This window comes from Neofelis nebulosa, chromosome 8, assembly GCF_028018385.1.
Source record: "Neofelis nebulosa isolate mNeoNeb1 chromosome 8, mNeoNeb1.pri, whole genome shotgun sequence".
NCBI lineage: Eukaryota > Metazoa > Chordata > Mammalia > Carnivora > Felidae > Neofelis > Neofelis nebulosa.
Window position 1 is genome coordinate 19,617,178 of NC_080789.1, and position 10,343 is coordinate 19,627,520.

Consider the following 10,343-nt stretch of genomic DNA (forward strand, 5'->3'; position numbering starts at 1 on the left):
TGTTTGTATAACATTTTGTTAAAGATTTTTTTTTCAGTGTTTATTTACTTTTAAGAGGGAGACACACACACACACACACACACACACACAGAGCATGAGCAGGGAGGGCAGAGAGAGATGGAGACACAGAAACCCAAGCAGGCTCCAGGCTCTGAGCTATCAGTGCAGAGCCCTATGCAAGGATCCAACTCATGAACTGCGAGATCATCACCTGAGCTCAACTGGCTAAGCCACCCAGGTGCCCCAAGATACACTTTCTTTAAAGAGAAAACCAGGGGAAAGCACGAACACAGTCCCCCACTACCACCAATTATGTAGTTGAGCTTCCCACATTTGAGGAAATTGCAAAGGTCAGCACATCCAGAGTGAAATAGATAAGCCTCACCTTGGGAAAATCACCTTCATGATCATGGTATCGCCCCTGCCAGGTAAGTATTAAGATTTTTTTTTAAGTAATCTACACCCAAAGTAGGGCTTGAACTTACAACCTGGAGATCAAGAGTCACATGCTCTACTGACTGAGCCAGCCAGTCATCCCTGTATAACTTTTCTGAAAAACATATTGGAATTCTTGTAATTTTGTTAATATACCACTTAAAGAAATTAATCCTAAAAAATAATGGATTTCCCTAAATGGACTATGCATAGACCTGCTTATAAAGTTCCAGACAAAAGATACCTCTATCCAGTTTTCTCTAAGAAATAAAATCACAGTAACAATGAAAAGAGAGAGAAAAATGATCTTTGATAAAGCTAGAAGACACATGTAACCCTGTACTGTAATATCTGAGGAAGAGCCACCTGATGCCGGGAAATGCCTAAAAAGACATATGTGGCTAAAGATCTCAAACAAATCAGACAGAGCACAGCTATTCAAAGTATGTGGCAGGACCACAAGTGTTGCTTGAAACAATGGGAACAGGATGCATGGGCCTTTAGTGGGAGCTTCCCTGGACCCCAGAGAATAGGCAAAGGAGGTCGGACTAAACAAGGAAACATGCATTTTTGAGAGAATCAATGTGTCTTGTAGAAGGGTGAAGGAAATGGATCTTGAATTATGAAAAGTCCAGAAACTGTTGATTTCTTTGAACTAGGGAGAATGGAAGGTTAAAAGAATTCACACACACACACACACACACACACACACACACACACCACTGAGTCATAAAGAGCTTTGCTGTGAACCAAAGAAACTTACTGCTTGCCTGGAACATTGCTCTAGTCTCTCCCCTGAAGGAACCTCCCACAAGTAACTGGAAGAATTCACGTCATTCACAAAAGTAATAAGCAAAAAAGAACCAGCCAAGTATGTATGCAAAGTTACTTTCAGGAAAAGGAAGAAAAATGTGGGAAAAACAAGTGGCAGGTGATGAATACACACTAGAAATATATGGCCACTGCTCAGATAAAAATCATGACCAAATATATGGTCATGAATAAAGACACCTAATGAATCAAAGAGCTCAAAGCAGAGAACTGGAGGAGATGAAACATGAGCTGGCAGACTTAAGAAATAAACAGAAGAAAAAAATAAATCCATCCAAGAAATCAAGGCCACATTGAGCAGCACAAACAGCCATCACTGAAATTACACCAAGGAACAGAAAAGGACTGAGAAAAGAAGGCAAAATGAAAGATATGAATTACAGACTACAATAATAACAAAAAAACAACACAAAAATAATTTAAAGATGTAATTTTGAAAAACCGAGACTTAAACCTATAACTTAATATAGCAGCTCATTAAAAAAAAAAACTATTTCAATAAGATTACCAAACTGAAACATACCCTAGTGATAGTACTGGACTTCAAAGATGAAAAAACAACAACAAAAGCAAAGAACTCTGGGCATCAGACAAAATGAGTAAGTCACCAACAAGTCTGAGGTAGATTCCTTGTTTCCTCTAAATTTCCTCTTTTTTCTGGCCACCCAGTAGACAATACACTTCCTAGCTTTCTTTGTAATTACTTAGTATGGACACATGAGTATGTTCTGGACAACTGGATATGCACTACAGTGAAGTGTGAGAAGTCATCTACAATTTAAAAAAATGCTGTCTCTGAATTTTGGCTCTTTTTCTCTTTTGCAAGCTAGAATGTAGATGTGCCCAGGGTCCCACCTCCAATCTTGGGGATGAAAACAATGCACTAAGGGGGTGGTAGAGCAACAAGACAGAAGAAATTGCTCCCTGGATGAATTTATGCAGCAGTTATCTGATAAACCAGACCAGCCAGACTGATATGTGAGAGAGATATAAAGTTCAATTTTATTAAAATCGTTGTATCTTATACTTTGGTACAGTATCACATTCTTTCTTGTACCTAATGCAAAGGGAAAAAAATGAGACTGGCCTCATACGTCACAACGATATTCGATGCTTAAAGACAGATATGGTCCTCACTGTCTCAATTCAGGCTCCTATAACAGAATAACATACCCTGGGTGGCTAATAAACAACAAGGATTTATTTCTCACAGTTGCAGCTCTGGATGCTAGGAAGTCCAAGATCAAGGTGCCAGTAGAGAGTCCACTTCCAGGTTCACAGACAGCCATTTTCTCACTGTGTCTTCATATGTCAGAAGAGGTGAAGGAGCTCCCTGGGGTCTCTATATATTAGGGCAATAATCCCATCCATGAAAGCTCCATCCTCATGAAATAACCACCTCTCCAAATCCCCACCTTTAAATCCAATCACACTGGGTATTAGGTTTCAACATATTAAATTTGGACCTTGAGACAAACAAGATCCAATCAAAAAGATATTACAAAGAACAATTTAATTTAATGAAATGCCTAGGTTCAAAATTAATATAAAAATAATTTCACTAACAGTTTGATAGACACGCTTGTATCAAACCAAATCTCCCTACAAAAACACAAAAACAAAACTAGAAAAGTTGGATAAAATAGAAACAAATGATTGAAAGCATTAGAAACTCTCTAGGCAGCCAGAACTTGAGAGGTAAGGCTCTCCAAGAGTCATGAAGTACTGAAATAAGCTCAACATTCTGCTCCACTTTTCTTCTGAATGCATTTGCTGGTTTGCAAGGGTCTACCATCTGAGAATTGAGTAGAAAAAGTTGCCATGAGGGTGAGAAGCTGAGCAGAAGCTGAGCTGAGTAGCCTCGCAGGACTAGAGAGAAAAACCTGGAATTCAACAAGACAGCTAAGCCTTGAGAATTTCACAGGGAATGGAAATGTATTAAGATGAACCCAACATTCAACTATGTAATTAACCTTTAGGCGTTAGCTAATTCATAAATAACATGGAGCTAAGAACATAAGAAGGTAAGCAGAAAGTTGCAGCTAGGATCCTATATCAGTTTGCTAGGGCTGCTATAACAAAGTACCTCAGATTGGGTGGTTTAAACAACAGGAACTTATTTTCTCACAATTCTGGTGGCTAGAAGTCTAGGGTCAAAGTATTGGCAGGATTGGTTTCCTCTGAAGCCTCTCTGTTTGGTTTGTAGATGTCCATCTTTTCCCTGTGTCTTACCTGGTCTGCCTTCTGTGTGTGTCTGTGTCCTAGTCTCTCTTCTTAAAGTACACTAGTCACATTGGATTAGGGCCCACCATAATGACCTCACTTTAATATAATTAACTTTTTAAAGATTTCATCTCCAAATACAGTCACATTCTGAAGTACTGCAGATTAAGACATAGGAATTTGGGAAGGACACAATTCAGCCTATAACAGACACTAAGAAGTAGAGCAAAACTTTAGGCAGTTTACTGGAGCTAGAGAGACAAACTTGTACTTCAGGTCCCATCAAGGAGGGGAAACTCTAGTAAACATGCTAAGGATTTAGTTAGTGCCCCCAAAAAGATTACTTCTTATAGCCACAGTGGAAGTGGATTAGCCTTCACGTACACTGGAATCCATCTTTGAACCAGCTCAACCCCAGACTAGACTGAAGTGAACTCCCTGTCAGAAGCAACTACAAAATCATCTCTGAAGAAAAGGACAGTATTCAGACTCAAATTCTAAAACTTTCTCATTTTTAATATTTTTCATTTGATCAAAAATTACAAAGTACAAAAAGAAATAGAAAAAAAATAGCTGAAAACCAAGAGGAAAGGATTTGGATTTACCATTTGAATATTGGAGATCCAGAGTTCTAATCTAGATGCACTGCACCAGTTTTCAAAAGGGCTTCATATGTAAGTGATGAATCACTGGGTTCTACTCCTGAAGCCATACAACACTATATGTTAACTAACTTGAATTTAAATTTAAAAAATTTTAATTTAATTTTTAAAAAAGGGCCTCAAAGATATACAATAGATTTGAAAGTAAACTAACCACCTGTTGAAACAAAGCTTAACCATCATTAAAGGAAGACCACAAAATAAAGACACTCAACAATGCAAACCACATAATGACCAGTATTTAATATAAAATTACTCAGCATGCCATAAAGCAGAAAAATGTGATTCATAAAACAAAAGAAAAAGTACTAAAAACTGCATAATCAGAAATGACAATGATGATGAAACTAGCAAACAAGAGTGTTAAAATATGTAACTGTGTAAGTATTTAAGCAAAACACACACAGTAAGAAAGAAATTGTATGAGGTCTAGAGATAATGTCAAAGATAGAAGCAAACTTATAAAAAAAACTGCTAAAAACTGATGGCAAAGAAAAAATCTTAAAAGAAATCTTTTAAAAAATTAACATGATAAACAGAACAAAAGTAAAAGTAACTGAAGACTTCTCATCATAAACTATTCAAACTAGAAGAGGATGAAACAAAATTTTAAATGACTAAAGAACAAAACAGAAAACTTGTCAATCTAGAATTCTACATTCAGTAAAGGTATCTTCCAGAATAAAGATGAAATAAACATATTTTAATTAAAGATATCTTCCAAATGTTGAATTTATCATGAGGATATCTATATTAAAAGAATATGGAATTTTTTCAGAGAGAAGAAAAATAATACCAGATGGCAAGTTGGATCTACACAAAAGAATAAAAAGCACAAAAGTGGTAAAGATGTGGGTAAATGTAAAAGCTTTACCTCATTTTTAAAATTTCTTTAAAAGATAACTGTCTGATTAAGACAAAAACTATAATAATGTATTGTGAAATTATAACATGCATAAGTAAAGGGTATGACAACAATAACATAAAGGTAGAGGTGAATGGAAGTATACTGTTCTTACATTACATGTGAAGTGATGTAACATTATTCGAAAGTAGACTGTTATAACTTAAAGATGCATGTTTCAAAACCTGGAGCAACCACTAAGAAATAAAGAGGTTTAGCTAAAACTAATAAGGGAGACATAATAGAATTCAAAAAATATTCAATCCAAAAATGTAGGAAAAGAGAAAAAAAACAAAGGGAATAGATGGAACACATCCAATACAAAAAGCAGGATAATAGATTCAAGTGCAATAATTTCAATATTACATTCAATATATATTGTCTAAACATCCCAGATAAAGACGAAAAATTCCAGATTGAAAAATACATTAACCTTACTCATAATAAAATACATACAGATTTGAACTGCAATCAGAGGTAATTTTTAAATTTTCAGACTGGCAAAAAAAGTTTGCTAACACTATTACCATGCATTTGTGAAGAAACAACCACTCTCATACATGTTAGTAGGTAAGTAAATTGGTACAATTTTATAAAGATCAATTAGCAACACTTACAAGGATTAAAGATGCACATAAAATTTGACCCAGGAATGTTAATTACAGGTATTCGTGCTACAAGTATCCTTGCTTGTGTATGAAATGATACATATACAAAAATATTAATTGCAGAACTGTTCATAATAGAAAATGATTGGAAGCAATCTAAATGGTCATCAAGGAGAATGCTAAATAGAAGTAAAATTATGACCAAACATATAAATAGAATACTATATAGTCATTAGCAAAAATGAGGCTGCTCTATTTAAGTGGCTCCACAGAATATCTCCCTAGTTAATATGTTCCTTATAAAACATCTTGGATTTTAATAACCAAGATTGTGAATCTCCCAATACAAAATTTTCTAGCCAAAGCCTATAGAAGGACATTTAATAGTTGCTTCATAAAGCCTTAATACATTTTTACCAAAATGATAAGCAGGGAAAGTCTTGATTTGTATTCCAAATACAATTAAAGATTGTCAGAGTAGGATTAGTTTAAAAATCTCAAGGTGGGTTAAAAAATGAAATGTGAATCTCTGAATATTGGTGCTAAGAGAGACATCACACGATACAAAACCATAAAAATTATCTGATATTCAGAATGTGATATTTTAATCACTTTACATCCTAACATGATAGTTTGTTACTTATACATTGGTATTTTACTAGAGGAGAGATGGTTCCAACCTGGTGGTTCTCTAAGCTCAAAATATGAGGCATTTGGTAGTTTCTATTCTTAACTGTGAGGAAACAAAAGGCTGCCAAGAGTGTCCTGTTAGTTTCAGTGTACAGGAGAAAGGAGTAGAGACGAGGGAAGCAGATCATAAGAAAAACATATGAAGATATTTTACAAAACAAAACAAAGTATAAAGCCCAAGAATGATTTTTACGATCAAGACAAACTAAGCAAAGGATTATGCTGAGGTGAAAATCTCAGTCAAGAGTAAGAGTTACAAATCAGGGATAAAGAAAAGGCATTTGATGGAGTAAGCTGCCTGAAGAGGTAGAAAAGGTAGGATAGAACACAATAGCAAAGGACAAAGTTGAACAAGAGGCAGGATATTGAAACAAAAAGGAAAATAGAACAAATGGGTACAAATGGAAAGAATGTTGTAGAAGTTAAAGATGAAAGTTATGGAATTACTTACTGGATCATTTTTTGCATAGCAGAATTTTTTAAAAACAAGGTTATGCTTTCCAAAGATTCTTAAGCTTATATGGCGTATCCATGAATGGAAGAGAGAGAGAACCCATGGATGATTCCTCAGCAGTGTTGAGAACACAGTGGGATTAGATACCACGAAGCTGTAGGGACTCTGTGTGGCTTCCTCCACAAGCACTTAACGTGCTACAGGTCAGAGGAGGACTGGAATGACTGGATATACTTTGGTACTGGCCTTTTTTAGGATCAGTAGGACAAAAGAATAGGAGGTATCACTATTGAGGATAATAGAGAGAGAGACAAACTGAAGGAGTGGATTGCAGGGTATAGGATAAATACAGGGGGGAAAAATGGTGTGGGAGCCAAAAATGAACTAACATATTGGGACGAACTTAATTGGACAGGGACTAAAAGAACTGATACAGTCAAAAGAGCATCGAGAGTTGGAGACACAGGGAACACGGCCTCCTCTAATATCTGTAGGGAATTGGCAAGCATACAAATAGATCTACTTCTAAAATTAAGGGTAATATGAATTGCCCAATATTGAAAACATTCTTAGTTCTCCATGAGCAACCATTGTGAATATTGTGCTAATTTGTGAGTATCTCCAGAACCACAAATTGGAATGTGAAAGAAAAGGTGGCATTAGCTTAGGAACCCCTCTAACATTTGGTAAAACTGTTGCTTGTGATAACTTGGAAGATGGATTGTGCATTAAATGAACTTGTAGCCCTAGGAAAAAAGATTGGAAAATGGAACGTGAGTAGCATGATTTAGTTGCCCTTGGTGTGCCTGGCAAGCATTGTGGGTTAAATTGTGTCCCGCTTCCCACCACCAAAAAAGATATATTGGAGTTCTAACCCCACTACCTCACAATGTGACTTTATATTGGAAATACAGATAATCAAGTTAAAATTAGGCCATTGGGGTGAACCTTAATACAATATAATTGCATCAAAATTAAAAAGGGATATTTGGGCACAAAGACACACAACAGGGAAAACACCATATGAAGATGAAGGCGGAGTTTAGGTGATGTATCTAAAAGCCAAGGACATCAGAGATTGCCAGCTGATCACCAGAAGCTAGGAAAGAGGAACGGAACCATCGTCCCTCACAGCCCTCAGAAGAGACCGATGCTGCTGACACCTTGATCTGGGACTTCTGACCTCCAGATGTGGGAGACAATACATTTTTGTTGTTTATTTAAGTCATCCGGCTTGTGGTAATTTGTTACATCAGCCCTAACAAACTAGTACAGCAAGGTATGGCAAGAAAAAGATGAACTCAGAAAAGAATTCACCAATGTGCAAACAGGAATCATGGGGAATAAATTCAGGAACTTGGGGACTTGATTACAGAAAGCAACTGATTTTCCATCCCAAAATAATAAAATATACAATTGAGCAATGAATGCTGATAAAAACTCAGTCTTAAGGCAAAGATCAAATCAAGGGTATGGCCATCCCATTCATTGTTAACTTTTTCTGAATAGGTTAAGATGTCCCAAAGCAAGGTCTTGATACCAGTAAATCTTTTCAGTCATATGAAATGGCTTACAAAAAATAAATTTAGAGCATGGATCTCCATCATTTGAAAAATGGAGGGAGTTCCGGAAGATGGCGGCGTAGGAGGACGCTGGGCTCACCGCGCGTCCTGCTGATCACTTAGATTCCACCTACACCTGCCTAAAGAACCCAGAAAACCGCCAGAGGATTAGCAGAACGGAGTCTCCGGAGCCAAGCGCAGACGAGAGGCCCACGGAAGAGGGTAGGAAGGGCGGCGAGGCGGTGCGCGCTCCACGGACTGGCGGGAGGGAGCCGGGGCGGAGGGGCGGCTCGCCGGCCAAGCAGAGCCCCCGAGTCGGGCTGGCAAAAGCGGAGGGGCCGGACGGACTGTGTTCCAACAGCAAGCGCGACTTAGCGTCTGGGAGGTCATAAGTTAACAGCTCTGCTCAGAAAGCGGGAAGGCTGGAGGACAAAGGGAGGGAGAGCTGCTGAGCCCCCGGACGGCAGAGCTCAGCTTGGCGGGGAACAAAGGCGCTCGCCAGCGCCATCTCCCCCGCCCATCCCCCAGCCAAAATCCCAAAGAGAACCAGTTCCTGCCAGGGAACTTGCTCGCTCCGCGCAAACACCCAACTCTGTGCTTCTGCGGAGCCAAACCTCCGGCAGCGGATCTGACTCCCTCCCGCTGCCACAGGGCCCCTCCTGAAGTGGATCACCTAAGGAGAAGCGAGCTAAGCCTGCCCCTCCCGCCCCCGTGCACCTTGCCTACCCACCCCAGCTAATACGCCAGCTCCCCAGCACCACAAGCCTGGCAGTGTGCAAGTAGACCAGACGGGCCACACCACCCCACAGTGAATCCCGCCCCTAGGAGAGGGGAAGAGAAGGCACACACCAGTCTGACTGTGGCCCCAGCGGTGGGCTGGGGGCAGACATCAGGTTGGACTGCGGCCCCGCCCACCAACTCCAGTTATACACCACAGCACGGGGGAAGTGCCCTGCGGGTCCTCACCACTCCAGGGACTGTCCAAAATGACCAAACGGAAGAATTCCCCTCAGAACAATCTCCAGGAAATAACAACAGCTAATGAACTGATCAAAAAGGATTTAAATAATATAACAGAAAGTGAATTTAGAATAATAGTCATAAAATTAATCGCTGGGCTTGAAAACAGTATACAGGACAGCAGAGAATCTCTTGCTACAGAGATCAAGGGACTAAGGAACAGTCACGAGGAGCTGAAAAACGCTTTAAACGAAATGCAAAACAAAATGGAAACCACGACGGCTCGGATTGAAGAGGCAGAGGAGAGAATAGGTGAACTAGAAGATAAAGTTATGGAGAAAGAGGAAGCTGAAAGAAAGAGAGATAAAAAAATCCAGGAGTATGAGGGGAAAATTAGAGAACTAAGTGATACACTAAAAAGAAATAATATACGCATAATTGGTATCCCAGAGGAGGAAGAGAGAGGGAAAGGTGCTGAAGGGGTACTTGAAGAAATTATAGCTGAGAACTTCCCTGAACTGGGGAAGGAAAAAGGCATTGAAATCCAAGAGGCACAGAGAACTCCCTTCAGACGTAACTTGAATCGATCTTCTGCACGACATATCATAGTGAAACTGGCAAAATACAAGGATAAAGAGAAAATTCTAAAAGCAGCAAGGGATAAACGTGCCCTCACATATAAAGGGAGACCTATAAGACTCGTGACTGATCTCTCCTTTGAAACTTGGCAGGCCAGAAAGGCTTGGCACGATATCTTCAGTGTGCTAAACAGAAAAAATATGCAGCCGAGAATCCTTTATCCAGCAAGTCTGTCATTTAGAATAGAAGGAGAGATAAAGGTCTTCCCAAACAAACAAAAACTGAAGGAATTTGTCACCACGAAACCAGCCCTACAAGAGATCCTAAGGGGGATCCTGTGAGACAAAGTACCAGAGACATCACTACAAGCATAAAACATACAGACATCACAATGACTCTAAACCCGTATCTTTCTATAATAACACTGAATGTAAA

General features: G+C 38.9%; 1 non-coding gene across 1 annotated transcript; it reads right to left on the minus strand.

Annotated features, from left to right (window-relative positions):
* Positions 1 to 272: 272 nt before the first annotated feature.
* LOC131484214 (U1 spliceosomal RNA) lies at positions 273 to 436 on the minus strand. Its single transcript, XR_009248114.1, has one exon. It is a non-coding gene; the product is annotated as a U1 spliceosomal RNA (small nuclear RNA).
* Between the last annotated feature and the right edge of the window lie 9,907 nt (positions 437 to 10,343).